This window comes from Leptonychotes weddellii, chromosome 15 (assembly GCF_054177405.1).
Source record: "Leptonychotes weddellii isolate Sample4059 chromosome 15, ASM5417740v2, whole genome shotgun sequence".
In the NCBI taxonomy this organism is placed as follows: domain Eukaryota; kingdom Metazoa; phylum Chordata; class Mammalia; order Carnivora; family Phocidae; genus Leptonychotes; species Leptonychotes weddellii.
In genome coordinates this window covers 37,214,179-37,231,231 of record NC_138383.1, presented here as the reverse complement: position 1 = coordinate 37,231,231, position 17,053 = coordinate 37,214,179, and the positions used below count along the sequence as shown (strand labels likewise).

Here is a 17,053-nt window from a genome sequence, read left to right as displayed (position 1 = left end):
GAAGCGGGGGAAATCGGAGGGGTGGACGAACCATGAGAGAAGATGGACTCTGAAAAACAAACTGAGGGTTCTAGAGGGGAGGGGGGTGGGAGGATGGGTTGGCCTGGTGGTGGGTGTTGAGGAGGGCACGTTCTGCATGGAGCACTGGGTGTTGTGCACGAACAATGAATCATGGAACACTTCATCTAGAACTAATGATATATAAGAATAAAAAAAAAATATTAAATCACTATGTTGTATACCTGAAATTAATATAATGTTATACATCAATTATACTTCAATTTAAAAAAAGACATGTTTGCAAAAGTAATCTATGATAAAGAAGTCAGAACAGATGTGGGATGGATGGTTATTGAGGGGGAAGGGACAAGAGGGAACTTTCTGGAATGTTAGAAACTTTTTATAGCTTAATTTGAGAGGTAGATACATTTATAAAACTTCATTTGTGTAGTTTACTGTTTGTATATTTTACTACAATTGAAAGAAAGATACATAAATAGTTGCCAGATGATACAGGGCCTTTGTAGGTTTGAGCAGGTAACAGAAGAGTGGTGTGTTAGGGGATAAATCACAGCAATATGTAAGAAGAACTGAAACGGGAGAGGAAAAGATAGCCTTTATCTTTTTAAAAGATTTTATTTATTTTATTGAGAGAGAAAGAGAGAAAGAACACAAGCAGGGAGAGCAGAAGAGGGAGACAGATAATCTCAAGCAGACTCCACACTGAGTGCAGAGCCTGACGTGGGACTTGATATCACGACCCCAGCCAAAATCAAGAGTTGGACACTTAACCGACTGAGCCACCCACACGCCCCCAGACAGACTTTAAAGTAACGTAGAATTAGGGTAATAATACTAATACGTACATAACACAATATGCCAGGTACTATTCTAAGAGCTACACGTGTAATAATGCATTCTAATCCTCTTACTAACCCTGTATGACAGGTATTATTATTATCCTCATTTTACAGATGATGAAACTGAGGCCCACAGGGATTAAGTAATTTGCTCAAGGTTACATAGCAACGAGAACATCCATGATAATAAACTTACTTTTTTACCACAACATACATACCTATGAATATACAACAAAACAAAAACCAAGACAAACTAGAATGGCATTCTCAACCTACTTAAACTGTGTTTACAGGGATGGAGTGCATCCAACAGCAACATCCCTTTTCCCCAACCTAAAACTTCAAAGTCAGCATCATCCTCTCACCATTATCAGTCTGCATTCCCACCTGACTATAAACCTCACTCAGAAAGGGCACCATCTGCATAATCACCCTTACATCTTCTACTCCTGAAATAAGGCTTCACAAAAAGTACTTTCTCACAAGAACATTAAGGCCCTTGGAAAAGAGAACAAAGGATGAAACATATTCCAATGGAAGAAACCCCATGATTTCATAATCTACTGGATGAATACAGGTGAGGAAAGAGGTTAAAAGAATCAAAAACAATCCCAAAGTTTCTAGCTTGCAAGGTTTTAGAAAGGTTATCAACAGAAATAAAAATAAATGGCCACAAAAGGCTTGCACATAAATGTTTATAACAGCTTTACTTCTAATAGCTAAAATCTGGAAATGATTCTAATATCAATCAACAAGTAAACAGATAAATAAATTATGGTATAACCAAACACTAGAGTATTACTAAGGAATACAAGAAATGAACTACTGATCCATGAAGCAACATAAATACCACAGACATTATAAGAGAAAGAAGACCAAAAAAAAAAAAAAAATACATACTGTATGATTTCATTTCTATGACACTCTAGAAAAGACAAATCTAATTCAGAGTAATAGAAATCACATCAGTGGGGCACCTGGGTGGCTCAGTTGGTTAAGCGACTGCCTTCGGCTCAGGTCATGATCCTGGAGTCCCAGGATCGAGTCCCGCATCGGGCTCCCTGCTCAGCAGGGAGTCTGCTTCTCCTTCTGACCCTCCCCCTTCTCATGCTCTCTATCTCATTCTCTCTCTCAAATAAATAAATAAAATCTTTAAAAAAAAAAAAAAAAGAAATCACATCAGTGGCTGCCTAGGAATAGACTGGGGTAAGACTGATTGCAAAGGAGCCTAGGGAATTTCCACAGGACAGAAAAATGTTCTTTATCTTCACTTAGTTTTGATGGTTTTCTGAACACTAAGAATGTGTGAATTTTACTGCAAGTAAATTACACCTTGAAAAACTTTTTTTTTTTAAGATTGTATTTATTTATTTGTCAGAGAGAGAGTGAGAGCACAAGCAGGGGGAGCAGCAAGCAGAGGGAGAAGCAGGCTCCCCGCTGAGCAAGGAGCTCAATGCGAGACTAGATATCAAGACCCTGGGATCATGCCAAAGGCAGATGCTTGCTTAACCGACTGAGCCACTCAGGCATCCCAGGTAAAGTTGACTTTAAAAAACGTTTTTAACTAAAAATACCAAACAAACAAAAAAAACACAAAAAAATTATTAACTTTTAGGTAAATAAGGGGAACCTTTAGCAAGGGGAGATGAGAAAGATGAGTTCATTTTATATGTGTTAAAAATGACATATCAGGCGCGTGGGTGGCTCAGTTGGTTAAGCGACTGCCTTCGGCTCAGGTCATGATCCTGGAGTCCCGGGATCGAGTCCCATATCGGGCTCCTTGCTCAGCAGGGGGTCTGCTTCTCCCTCTGACCCTCCCCCCTCTCATGTGCTCTCTCTCTCTCATTCTCTCAAATAAATAAATAAAATCTTTTAAAAAAAAATGACATATCTATGAATATCCAAGAAATATAAGACCTCTCAGGTAGGCAGTTGGATATAATGAATTTGGGAGAGGCAGTGGAAAGAGAAGGACAGAGAAAGAGAACCAGAGAGATAAACAAAGAAAAGTATCAAGTGTTAAGAGACATCTAGAGTAAGGGGGCAGTAAAATAAAATTTTTAAGAAGGAAGGGGATGATAAACAGTTAAGCATTACAAGGAAGACACTTAGGACCACACATGAATATTTTTTATTTTCCTTGTGAATTCTAAAATGCCTTTCATGAACACCTTTTATCCCCTAGCATTTAACATAGAATTTTGCAAACCGGAAAAAGTCTCTCTAAATTCAAAATCCTGCTCCCTGAAAATCAACCTAATAAATTAATGTTTTTTAGGCACTTTAAATATTAAAAAAGAAAACAGGGTCAGGAAGGACTAAGGTCACCAGTAGACTTATGCTCTTAGAAATTTTTTTGCATGTTTTTGCACACATTAAATTACTAAGAGAATACCAGTAACATACCCTAAATTTTCCATGTGTACCACACAGTTAATTTACTAACTATAAATTTTTTTAAAAGATTTTTTTAAGTAATTCCTACACCCAACGTGGGGCTCAAACTTACAAACCCAAGACCAAGAGTCACATGCTCTACCGACTGAACCAGCCAGACACTCCTAACTATAAATTTTTCATGTCTTTCCTCAGAGTTTTTGATGAAGTGCTTGTAAATGTGTACTACTTTTCTGCAGACATGCATACTAGGAGGGTTTTCCCCTGATGCCTAATCCACCATTCAAATGTTTAATACCAACTATCTTTGAAAGGATACACAAGAAATTGTGGTTATCCATACAAAGGGGTAACAGTGTGGGAAGGGGTCAGACATGGGAGGATAACTTACTTTTCATGGTATATCTTATTGAATATTTTGAATTTTATATCATGTACAGTTATAACTTATTCTAAATAATTCAACCTTTTTCCATTATTTAAGGCCTTTGATTTTAAGGCAAAAGCTGATGACTTCCCAAAGACAACCATAGTCCCAAGATGCATGGATAGCTTGTATGATAGAAATGCTTTGATTTACTTCTCAGAGGCCTTTCCCATTATAGAGAGCCTTGGATCTGCCTATTAACTTCATGTCAAAGTACCATTAGCCTCTCAAATATAAGCCAGTTCCTTCCCTCAATATAGAGAGGAAGACAGTTTCACAAATCAGATTTGTTTCCTTTAATCTTTCCTAAAGTTTTCTTACAAAATCCTGACTCAGTCTTCTACTTTGACTTTTCTATTCCTAACAGCCAGATTTCCTCTTATTCTAATTACCAACACCCCCAAGACTAGCAATTCCCATACCTGAAAGGAAATTCTCACTAAGGAAGAGTAATAGAGAAATATATCACACACACTAGTGTTTCACATACAAAGAACTGATGAAAAACTTTCACACCGAAACACTAATAATAACTCTACTATGATACAGGCAGATATAAGAAGATGGTTAAAAAAAAAAAAAAAATGAATGAATACAAAACAGCAGCGTTTAGGGCACCCTGCTGGCTCATGGCTCAGTCTGTACAGCATGCAACTCTTGATCTCAGTGTTTTAAGTTCAAACCCCACGATAGGTGTAGAGATTACTTAAAAATAAAATCTTAAAACAAAAAACAAAACAAAACAAAAAAACGGGGGGGGGGCCCGCCTGGGTGGCTCACTCAGTTAAGCGTCTGCCTTCAGCTAAGGTCATGATCCAAGGGTCCTGGGATAGAGCCCCATGTCGGGGTGCTCAGCAGGGAGACTGCTTCTCCTGCTTGTGCAGACACAAGCGCTCTCTCTCTCAAATAAATAAAATCTTTTAAAAATTTTTTAAAAATTAGCAGTATGTGATTGATTAGTCAATCAAAAAGTTTTTTCTTCCCTCCACCCTACTACCAAGGAAATTCTATTTAACCAAGGAGAGTACAACTAACTCTTTAGTTCAATAACTGGCAGCTCTTATTACTACTAAGACTCTTAGATAAATTTCAACATAATTCACTTTTTAAAAGACTAAATAAGCTATAACTCAACATATGACAAATATTTACTAGAACTGAAATTCTTTTCAGAACACACAGTAAGACTGCACTTCCTTACCCCTTCTGTGAAATCTATTAAGACTGTAAGACTTGCTTTGGCCAATGGACAATAAGCCAAAATGACAGGACCCTCTTCTAGACACTTTAAGAGCCAGTGAGTTATTAGCAACAGTCTCCTTCCTATCATGAACGTGTTGAGATGGAGCCTCCATCAATGTGAGACCCTGCACAGCAAGAACAAGCGGAATCCTCCACCAACCCACAGTACACATATAGCATGTCAAGCAAAAAATGTCCTGTTAAAAGCCACTAACATTTTTGAACTGTTACCATAACACTACCTGATCTCTCCTGACAAATATACAATCAAAGCCAAAATCATTATACTTTGCTTACTGCTTACGAAACAAAGTCATCCTCAGCATATCCTTTCCCCTACCTCTAGTAAACCCCCAATCCCATCAATTTTTCTGCTTTAAACTCTCTCAAATCCATCGTATCAGCTCTCCTCCTTATTGAGACTTCTGTAGTAACCTTCTAACCAGTCTCCCTACATATAATCTCTTCCCATTTATTCTCCATAATATGTCCAGAGTAATCTTTTTAAAATATAATCATATCACACTCCTGCTTTTATGATTTTCACACCAGTTACGAGCACAGCAAAAATGGCCCTTCAAGAAATAACTGTAAGAAGTGCTAGAAATGTTGCATGATGTTCTGCATGATGGTTATATACTGTATACATCTGCAAAAATTCAAGAAGCTTACACTTAATATTTACACCCTGATGTCTCAATTAGTTAAAAAGAATAAGATGGCCCCAAAGTAACTTTTCACCTTCATTTTACCAAATATCCATCCCAAACCACATAAATAAACTATAGCCACAAACCATTAGTAATCACCCTCTTAGATAATGATCTTTCATGCTCTCAGGTATTTAATATCCTTTCCACTTGTACTTTTCTTCAAGACCTAAATAAAATCTCATTCCCTCAGGGATCATTCCACCTAAGTATCACTTAACTCTATCTTCACTTGTGCTACAACAACTCTTTGTTTGTACATTCCACTTCCCATAACCTTAGCATTCACTACACCAGTGGGTCTCAATCAGACATGAATTTGTTCCCCAGGGGACATCTGGCAATGTCCGGAGACATTTTTGATTGTCACAGGGCAGGGAGGGAGTGCTACTGGCATCTAACTGGTAAAGCCAGAATTGCTCCAAAATATCCTATAATACACAGCACAGATCCCCATAACAATTAATTATCCTCCCGAAAATGTCAATATTGCCATGGTTGAGAAACCTTGCACTGCATTTATCGTATGTACTTATTTGCAAGTCTATAACTCTACTAAACTGAACAGGAAGGATCAAGTCTTACCCATTTTTTGTATCCTGGCACAGTACTTAGCAAACAGCACTCAAAATGTATAATAAATAGATGTCATTATGATAAGCACAGTGCCTAGAATACAGGACTCAAAGATCTATAATACATGTATTATTACTGAATCTTCTTTTGATTAAAATAAAGCTAAAGCTACACAGTTTACTGGCTAAACTGGTAGCTTTTATTTTTTTCTTCCAAAGGTATTTATTTATTTGTTTGTTTATTTATTTAAAGTAGGATCCACGCCCAAGGTGGGGCTCAAACTCATGACCCTGAGAATAAGACTACAGGGGCGCCTGCATGGCTCAGTCGTTAAGCATCTGCCTTCAGCTCAGGTCATGATCCCAGGGTCCTGGGATCGAGCCCCGCATCGGGCTCCCTGCTCAGCGGAGAGCCTGCTTCTCCCTCTCCCACTCTCCCTGCTTGTGTTCCTGCTCTCGCTGCGTCTCTCTCTGTCAAATAAATAAAAATTAAAAAAAAAAAAGACTACAGACTAAGTCAGCCAGGCACCCTATGCTGGTAGTTTAAATTCAAATTCATCAATTACTATTTTGATTTGGTGTTTTCACAGTATATAACAATAAAACATAAGTTATAACCTGAGTATCTCAAAAGTGTTACATTGAAATTGATTTCCATATTAAGTTAAGCATGAGTAAACCAAATAGCTTAATGACTATGCTTCAAGAGGATTAAAAAAAGAACACTTTCAAAAAAATGTTTTAATCTCATATATCACAGTGCCACCAGATTAAGGTAGAGTAAAATAATGGATACTAAAATTTGGGATACCATTCTCCTTAACTTCAATCCAATATAATTTAACAAAATGATAGTGCACTTTAACAAATTGTCAAAAACAACCAGTTTTTTTGTTATTTATTAAATATTTCATACCTCAAAAATAGAATCATTTTATTGTTAATGACTGGATGTACCACCTCAAAGACAGTCATAAAGCATATTTTAGGTGTTTGCTTACTGTATCTTTCACCATTCCTACCCTCATGTAGTCCACACCATAACCTGGAGGGTTGAATGAAAATCTGTACTTCCAAGACTTTTAAATTAACTAGATGCCTGTTAAATTTAGTTGTTTAGAGTAAAATATCAGGAGGCTAATTATCCAACTGAAGGCAAATTTTTTAAAGAATGATATACTATTAAAATATCTACATTCCAAATCTGATAAACAAGTTTTTTGATTCCTATCTAAAGTTCTCAAAACACAACTTTCAAATTAGGTCCATTCCTGATGATTATAAAAAAATGTTTTTTCAAAAGTCACATTTGGCCCTCCTTACAGGCACAAAACCTAATTCAATTCCAATACTAAAACCACTAAATGCAAAATCAAAGTAAACCCCCCCCACACCCTTATTTCTTTATTAAATAATAAACAGCATCTACTTCATATGTATTCAGCCAGAGAAAGAAAAAATTCATTTGGTAACAATCCATTATTTAGGATTTTGGAATAACACCTTTCACTATAGTAATAAACTCTTATAAAACTTATTCTTCTAACTTACTGAACTATCTAATACATATTACAAAAACAAAATTCATATGTCAATATTTTTATTTTCTTCCAAGCCATGCTATTCTTGAACACAGTGGTTCTCTCCAACCATTTTACTATACATTTGTATGTTTATGTATAATTAGTTCAATCAAAATGTCATGTAAACAAAAAGATATCCAAATTCTATACTTTCCATTGCTAATAACCAAGTCTATTATAGGACATTTCTTTCCTAAATAGAAAATGTTCACATCTTTTCCTTCTTAAAATCCTTCAAGTTTTACAGCATTATTGTATAGAATTGAACATTCACACATAATACACAAAAATAATTGTCAGTACCTAAACTGAAAATAAAAGGATCTTTTCATTACTCTATTTTCAAATTATTTCTGCTTTTCTAGATAATGGAAATTAGCACCAACAACTATACGTCAAAGTAAGGAATCTGAGGGATGCCTGGGTGGCTCAGTCAGTTAAGCATGCAACTCTTGATTTCAGCTCAGGTTATCTCAGGGTTGTGAGACTGAGCCCTGCGTCTGGCCACAGCCAGCTTAAGATTCTCTCTCTCTCTTCCTATTGCCCCCCTCCCCAAAAAGGTAAAGAATCTGAGAATGAGCATGTTATATTGTTCCTCTGGGACTCAGAACCCTTGAATTCTAAGATAAAAAACAAAAACAAATACCATACTCATATAATGTGTTGGTCCATACATCACAGTCATCATCTACCATATATACAGCATGAGATTACTGAAACACTGCATATTAAATACTATCACAGGGGCGCCTGGGTGGCTCAGTCGTTAAGCGTCTGCCTTTGGCTCAGGTCATGGTCCCAGGGTCCTGGGATTGAGCCCCGCATCGGGCTCCCTGCTCCGCGGGAAGCCTGCTTCTCCCTCTCCCACTCCCCCTGCTTGTGTTCCCTCTCTCACTGTGTCTCTCTCTGTCAAATAAATAAATAAAATCTTAAAAATAAATAAATAAATAAATAAATACTATCACACATACTATACAGAGTTTCTATGCAACAATAAAGAGTAAAGTTTCCTTATCAAGTACAGTTACAGGTAAATAAGTAATTTTAGTCTTTACAATTAACAATATGGATGCTTTTAGCAAAGAGAGAAAGCTTTCCCAATTTTTGAGTAACACTAAATTTCTAAGTGTAAAAAAGGAAAAACCTTGACCTTGTTTAGTAAATGCTGTTTATCAACTTTTTCTGAAATTTCTCAGTCTCAGGGGAAATAAATTTGAAGAAATCAATCAAAAACACAAACTAGAGACTCATAACCACTACAACTGGACTAAAAACATCAACCAAAACATAAGGATATGGTTAGATGTCATGTACTGAAGCACACAGAAATTTTAAAAATATACTTAATATAGTTACTTAATATATTTCAACAGTCACCTTATAAATCCTATTAAAATACATGTTGCAGTATTTTTAAAGTCCACATATGGACCAAATAAAAATAAAAGACATTTTTCTCAATATGTTCCAAATAAAGTTTTCCTTTTTTAAAAAATACTTTTTTTTAAGATTTATTTTAGAGAGAGTGAGCGAGCATAAGCGGGGGGAGGGGCAGAGGGAGAGAAGCAGACTCCCCACTGAGCACAGAGCCCAAAATTGCTGGTACCCTAATCAGGATCTTTTTTTTAAGATTTTATTTATTTGTCAGAGAGAGAGCGCACAAGCAGGGGGAGCAGCAGGCAGAGGGGAAGCAGGCTCCCGGCTGAGCAAGGAGCCCAACGCAGGACCCTGAGATCATGATCTGAGCCAAAGGTAGCCGCTTAACCGACTGAGCCACCCAGGGATCCCCCTAACCAGGATCTTTTAGACAGAGTCCTCAGTACCCTAACAAGATTTGAGGCCTAAGAAAGGTAAATATGTATAACATAACTACCAAACAGACTAGAGACTAGAATCAGGAGACATTGAAAGTAGACTTACTAAAAAAGAAAAAGAACAAAACAAACAAGAATATCATACTTCAGAGACATTAGAAGTAAATAGGATGCTGGGGTGCCCGGCTGGCTCAGTGGAAAAGCATGTGACTCTTGATCTTGGGGCTGTGAGTTCGGGCCCCACATTGGATGTAGAGATTACTATAATAAACAAAAAGTAAAAAGGATGAGTTGAAAAAGAAATTTCAAGAAAATTTAACTGTGTATCCAGAACACATAAAATAGAGCAAAAAAAAAAAAAAAAAGTTTCTCATTAGAATGCTTACCCTTACTTACATACCACATTCTATTATTTGCTACTATTATTCATTTTAAAAAATTGTTTTTGTGACCCACTAAATTGAATTCACAAGCCATTAATAAGTCACAACCTAAAGTTTGAAAAGCACTGGCTTAGAGGAACTGACAACCATTGGAGTTCGTTACTTTCCTAAGTACCCACTTTAATATTTAGGAGGTAGAAAAAATGAAAAGACAGAATTCCTCCAGGGCAGAGACCATGTCTTACTGGCATATGATCATCACTTAATGTTTGTTAATTAGTACATTGTGGAATACAAAGCACTTCAAGGTAAGGACACACAAAGGATACCTATAAAAACAACCCTAGGAGAACATGAGTACTTTGGATGCCTTCAAAGCTAGGAAGGTGAAAAGAGCTCCAGGAAGTAGAAGAGTGACATCAACTGACTCTTAAATATAAAAATCAAGAACCAAAGGGAAAGAAAATTTCGTTCTTTAGGATAGGCTTTATCCACAAAGGAAAAAGAAAATGTCTTGTAGAACTAAAGTCCACTAAGGGTACAAAAAGTTGTAAGCTACTCTTGATTAGAAATTCTAATCATTTCTTTCAAAAATATATTTTGAGCTCCAAATGTATTAATCCAAATCAAAATTATGGAATGCACTTCAGTCTTAAATATTAGACTCCATGTATTCATTTATAAAAATTTACTAAGTAGGGGCACCTGGGTGGCTCAGTGGGTTAAGCGTCTGCCTTCAGCTCAGGTCATGATCCCAGGGTCCTGGGATCGAGGCCCATGTCGGGCTCCCTGTTCATCAGGGATCCTGCTTCTCCCTCTCCCCTCTGCTTGTGCTCTCTCTCTCTCTCAAATAAATAAATAAAATCTTAAAAAAAAAAATTTACTAAGTAGCTAGTGCTAGTGTGATAGGCAACAACTTATTGAATGTTTACTATGTATCAGGCAGTATGTTAAGTACTTAAGAAGAGTCATCCCAGGGCGCCTGGGTGGCTCAGTTGGTTGGGCGACTGCCTTCGGCTCAGGTCATGATCCTGGAGTCCCTGGATCGAGTCCCGCATCGGGCTCCCTGCTCGGCAGGGAGTCTGCTTCGTCCTCTGACCCTATCCCCTCTCATGTGCTCTCTGTCTCTCTCATTCTCTCTGTCTCAAATAAATAAATAAAATCTTTAAAAAAAAAAAAAGAAGAGTCATCCCATTTATACCTAACAACCTTGTAAAGTGACTACTATCTTCATTTTATAGGTTAGGAAAGTAAGGCTTAAAAAAGCTACATAAAGAAGTTACACAGCTAATAAATGGTGAAATTAAGATATATTAAGTGCCAGTTTTATTATTATTAGTGGCTGCAAATCAGAATATTTAGTTCCATTTCATTATTTGTCAGTGCTTTTCTCAGAAACTAAATTTTGCATATCATTTATTTTATTTTATTTTTTAAAGATTTTATTTATTTATTTGACAGAGAGAGACACAGCGAGAGAGGGAACACAAGCAGGGGGAGTGGGAGAGGGAGAAGCAGGCTTCCGTGGAGCAGGGAGCCCGATGCGGGGCTTGATACCAGGACCCTGAGATCATGACCTGAGCCGAAGGCAGACGCTTAAGGACTGAGCCACCCAGGTGGCCCTTTGCATATCTTCTTAAATGGAATAATTCATCTACTTCTAAATCTGCATAACACTATTGTAAGTTTATTGAAAGGAAAAATTAGCCCCTTCTCAACTTTAAAGATCAGTTAGAGGCCAATTAAAAGTAGTTGTATTTAGGGGCGCCTGGGTGGCTCAGTTGGTTAAAAAAAAGTCTGCCACTCCTTGGGCTTGTGCTCACTCTCTGTCAAATAAATAAATAAAGTCTTAAAAAAAAAAAGTAGTTATGTTTAGAGGCACCTGGATGGCTTAGTCGGCAGAGCATGCAACTCTTGATCTTGAGGTCCTGAGTTCAAGCCCTTCCTTGGGCCTAAAGCTTACATAAAAAATAAAACAAACAAAAAAAAAGGTAGTTACGTTTAAATATCACTGACATTGGCATTTTTAACAGGATGTATACCTGTACTTTCATTGACTTTATTTACATGCAGGTACTTACATTTTGAAAAACCTTTCCACCTTTTATGGCCCACTTAATTTTGTCACTAGGTAAAAAGATGCTGTATTTCAGAACAAAAAGTCTGCTTCTAGCACAAATGGAAGAGACTGATAGAAATAATTGTTACCAAATGCTGACAGATACATCCCAATTGAAAATAATTGTTTCTAGTCCCTCCACACAACTTTTCAATTCATGTGAATTTTTTTAGAAGGTCTGAGATATCTTTAATAAAATTAAACATCAATTTTTACCACTAAAAATTAAAGCACTTTAATCCAAAAATGGAATGTAACGGAATGAAATAATACAGGTTTGTATCTTTTTCACTTACATCTTAGAATTTGAAATCTTGAAGAATATAAAAAAACAATCCAGCCATGAACAAATGTAGAAACCTAAAGGCAGACAAACATAACACTGGCACTCCGTTTAACAGAACAATTTCAATTTTATGAAAGACTTGACTAGAGAAGTAACACTTTTTAGAAAAGACTCATTCAGGGGTGCTTGGTGGCTCAGTCGTTAAGCATCTGCCTTCAGCTCAGGTCATGATCCCAGGGTCCTGGGATCGAGCCCCACATCGGGCTCCCTGCTCAGCGGGAAGCCTGCTTCTCCCTCTCCCACTCCCCCTGCTTGTGTTCCCTCTCTCACTGTGTCTCTCTCTGTCAAATAAATAAATAAAATCTTTAAAAAAAAAGAAAAAAGAAGGCTCATTAATATATGATCCTGAACTGAACAGCAGCTAATACATACCAAAAAACTCCTATAAAAGGTAAATTAGTATGAATGCAATTATTATAACAGACACTACTGATAACCAAAAGGGATACAAAGAAAAAATTAACTGATTTTAATACACAAATCAGTCAAATGAAAAACACAGAATTTATTCCCAGGTAATGTGAATAACAGACTAATCTCAAATCTAATTTCAATGCCAACAGTTGGCCCCTAGATAATTTCTGGATTTACTAAGTATTTACATAAGTACCAGCAAATTACTAAAATAAATTATACTCTTTATGTTTAGATAAGAGCATCTAGTCTTGGGGTGCCTGGGTGGCTCAGTTGATTAACTGTCAGACTCTTGATCTCAGACTCAGGTCTTGATCTCAGTGTCGTTAGTTCAAGCCCCATGTTGGGCTCAGTGTGGAGCCCACTTTCAAATTAATTAATTAATTAAAATTTAAAAAGAGCACCTAGTCTTTCTGGTGTTCTGTAAGTAATCCGCTTCTTTTTTATTAACAGAATGGCATCATTACATGGGTCCAAATATGTATGTGCCTTGATATACAGAAAGCCTGTTTAATATGAACACACATTCAATTAATTACCATATCCATAGTTCTTCCCAAATCTGTATTATAGAAAACGCAATTAATTATTTTCTATTCAGTTCACTCATATTTTTGGTCCTGTACACTGTTATATTTCTTTAAAACCTCTCATAGTTTAAATATGTTTGAGAAACTGTCCTTTAGTTCGGAAGGAAGTTTAGTTACTGTCAAGATAATCTTAGACTATTAAACCCAGTTGATTCTCAGAAATTCTTCCATTTATAAAACATGAGAATTATAACCAAATTAACAAATCAGATATCAGAATGCCAAAAGTTAAGTCATTAAAAGGGAATCCAGAGAAAGAGTCAGTTGTGAAAGAACAGGAAGTGATGTACACTGCCATTTTGTAGATGAACTATTTAGAAACATAAGTACCATACTAAACTGGAATCAACCAAACCCAGACTTAACAGCTCTCAGTATTCTGACAGTGACATCGAGGTCAGCTGAAATAACCCTCAGGCAGTTTTTCCCTAATAATGAATTTATCTAATTGATAAAGAACATACTTTTACCACTCTTAGAATTCCTACAAGCTATGGAAAAGAGGGTTTCTTTTTAGTTGTCCTTAAGAGTATCTCTTAGTTGTAGCATGCATTTTGGAAATTGAGCAAGTAGTTTACTTATATTCTGTGTACATCCTTAAGTTTTGTAGCCTTTATTGACAAACCTTCTCTGCCTGCACCTTTCCAAAACAAAAACAGTCACTCTTTGCTGAGCAGTATGCTTGGGTTTACACATACTAGTATAAATGAATTATCAACAACAAACCATAACATACAGAATTAGACTTTATGGCAGAATTTCCCATGTAAGGGGAAACTCTACATACTACAACATGCAGCTTTGTGCCATGAAATAAAGATTCAAATGAGAAGTGCTGTTTAAGTCAAAATGAATTCAGTTAAAAATAAAAAGGGAATAAAGAAAGCAAGAAGAATTCTACTTTCTGAGGAAAAATAAACTGATTTAACATATCATTAATGAAATATCAAATCATGAAATGAGAGGACAGAAATGAAATTAGTGCCTAACACTACTTATACTAACATCTTTAAAGCCCTGTCTTAAAACAGGTTTCAAAATGCAACAAACACACCAAAAAAACCTCTGATGAACAACATTAAATATACATGGCATTCGGAAGTATTTTAAAATAAGTCACCCACTAAGCAAAGCTTAAACACCAAATACAACTTGTTAGTAAAACATCTAAACAACCCATAGCTGTACATATTGTAGTCTTCGTTGCTTTGTAAAAAAAAAAAAAATTAATCTTAGATCATTTATATATGAAACATTTGGAAATCACTTCATCAGTAAATCTAAATACTTAAAGAAAAAAGTATGAACAGACTTCATGACTATTTGATCACAAAAAGCACTTGGCAACACACTTCCAGAATGTTAAAATTTTTAATTTTTATTTATTTCTACTCTACTAAGGACAAAACCAACAAGTGCTACTGTAAAGCAGATAATTTGTTTTAAACAAATCTGACATGAAGCAAAAGAAGTGGAAAAGTGATTTATTGACTACATAACACAGATCCTATCACAGCATAATTAGGCAAATTAGTGTCTGTTTTCTCATTTCCTTCAGAAAAAAAGCATTTCTACAGAAAGGTTTGTAACCTAATCATTTTCAGAAAATCCAATTCCAATGTTATACAAAATAGTATGAACCCTAAAAATTCACAGCTCGAGGAGAATGTCCATAAGATGGCCTGCCTGTATGCATTAATCTTTAATAATTCTTCAAGAACTACTAAAATCACAGAAAGGAAAAGGAGAGGGACATGAAAGAGTACAAATTTATTTTATTTGAATCCTAGTGAAAACCCAACATGCTCACAAAAAAAAAATGTCAATCTAGTGTGTAAAGAGAGCGAGAGACATCAAAACTGTTCAAACATGGCAGGGTCCCTCTCGAGAGGCCATATCTCCCAACAATAACAACAGGAACAGATATACTTCCCAGGGACAGATCTCAGGGGAAGAATATTAAACCAGTACTGTTATCGATTTAAAACCAAAGGGAAAAGGGTAACCTTTCCAAGGGAAGCGCCATTACTTCCCTCTCCAGCTCCCCCTCCCTTTCAGTGTATACACGGGCCTATGTATGAAGAAACTGCCTTGGACTTCTGCAGCATTGCAGTAGACTAAAGGATGGGGAAGGGGGAAGGGTAGGGGGAGAGAAACGCTTCCATCACCCATGTAGGAGTATAGATTTCCTGAGCAGGGGTGGAAGCCACCCAGCAGGCTACCCTTCCCAAGAATACAGACACTACAAAGGAGGAGAGGGAGGAGCAGAGGGATCAGAAGGGAAAGGGACCTCGCGCCTTTAAATCGGGGTGCACATCAACCCAGTCTCCCCAAGAGAGCCACACCTTCCTCGAGACATCCCCTTCCACCACCCCTTCCGGTGACCCTCAGGAAAGAGGGATGTAATTGCTCTTGCCCCTCAAAACGGGAGGGCGCCTAGCTCACCAGCTTCTTCACCCCACCCACTGAAATCACAGACCCTCCTTGTCTCCCTCCCTACCCCACCCCCACCTCCCTTCTCGGAGAGACCAGAGTGGGCCGAATTTCCCCGCCCCCTCTATGTCTCCCTTTCCCAAAGCAGAGGTGCCCTTACCCTTTCGCCGACAGGTCTGGGGCAGAGTAGGCAGGCGCAGCCCCCTGCAGCGCTCGGGTAGCCGCTACGCTGGAGGGCGAAGAGTGAGGAGGAGGGGGCCTGGCGACCGACTGCCGCCCCCCCCCCCCGGAGCCCCAGCAAGCCGCCCAGCCCAAGCTCTGCGACAAGGGGCGGGGGGGGAGGGGGCGAGGGGACGACCGGGGTCGAGGAGGCGCCCTCAGAGCTTGGGCTCAGCTAAGATGGCGCGGGGAAGTGCTGGGAGCCGCCGCCGCCGCCGCCGCCTCGGGGGAACCGGCCCGGGCCTCGGCCGCCTTCCGTCCTCACACAGCCGAGGCCCTCTCGTCCCCCGCCACGGCCCCTCAGCGGGCGGGCCCACGCACAGCCCTCCGCCACCACCACCACCCCTGGGAAGGGGGCGCTCACAAAGGGAAGAGAGGCCGCGGGCCGGCCGGCCGGCGGCGGGGCGGGGTCCCCAGGGGCCGGGAGGCCTCAGAGGTTCGCGGGTGCCTCGCGCTCTCGGCCCGCGAAGGGCGCAGGCAAGCGGGACCCCTCCTCTCTCCTCAGACAGGCGGCGGCACCGACTCACTATCTTTGCCACCCTCCCTCTCTCTCTCTCTCTCCGAGCCCTGAAGCCACAGAGCCCGGCCGCTGCCCAGGTTTCCCCCCCCTTCCCCGACACCACTCCCCTCCTCCCGACAGTCATCCCAGTCTCCGATCTCGCGAGATTTTCCGCCTGACAGGCCCGACCCTGCGCGAGACACGACTGCGAACGCGTGCGCGCCCTCACGGGAGCGCGCGAGTGCTTGCACTAACTGGGCGGAGTCTCCCGGGTACCCCGAGTCCCAGCCTCGGTCCAGCCTCGTCGCACGCAGCTGGCGGATCTCTTCTGCCACGCGGGCATCAGGTGCATTCATTTCACCCTGAAATCTGAGAAAGAAGAGTTTATCAGCTCTCCTCCTCTGTTCTCACTTCCAAAATATGCGCCCCCCAAAACCCTGCG

At 38.9% G+C, this 17,053-nt stretch overlaps 1 protein-coding gene across 2 annotated transcripts in view; it reads right to left on the bottom strand.

Moving 5' to 3' along the window:
• The window catches only part of TAOK1 (TAO kinase 1), a 147,198-nt gene extending 130,476 nt beyond the window's left edge, over positions 1–16,722 (bottom strand). The window contains exons 1-2 of one of the 2 annotated variants that reach the window (XM_081805515.1): positions 16,054–16,722; positions 11,874–11,949 (exon numbers count right to left, since the gene is read on the bottom strand). The gene's annotated coding sequence lies outside the window, so the exon portion shown is untranslated. The remainder of the gene's footprint in view (positions 1–11,873; positions 11,950–16,053) is intronic. The other variant, XM_081805514.1, reaches the window with a different exon arrangement.
• Positions 16,723–17,053: the final 331 nt, after the last annotated feature.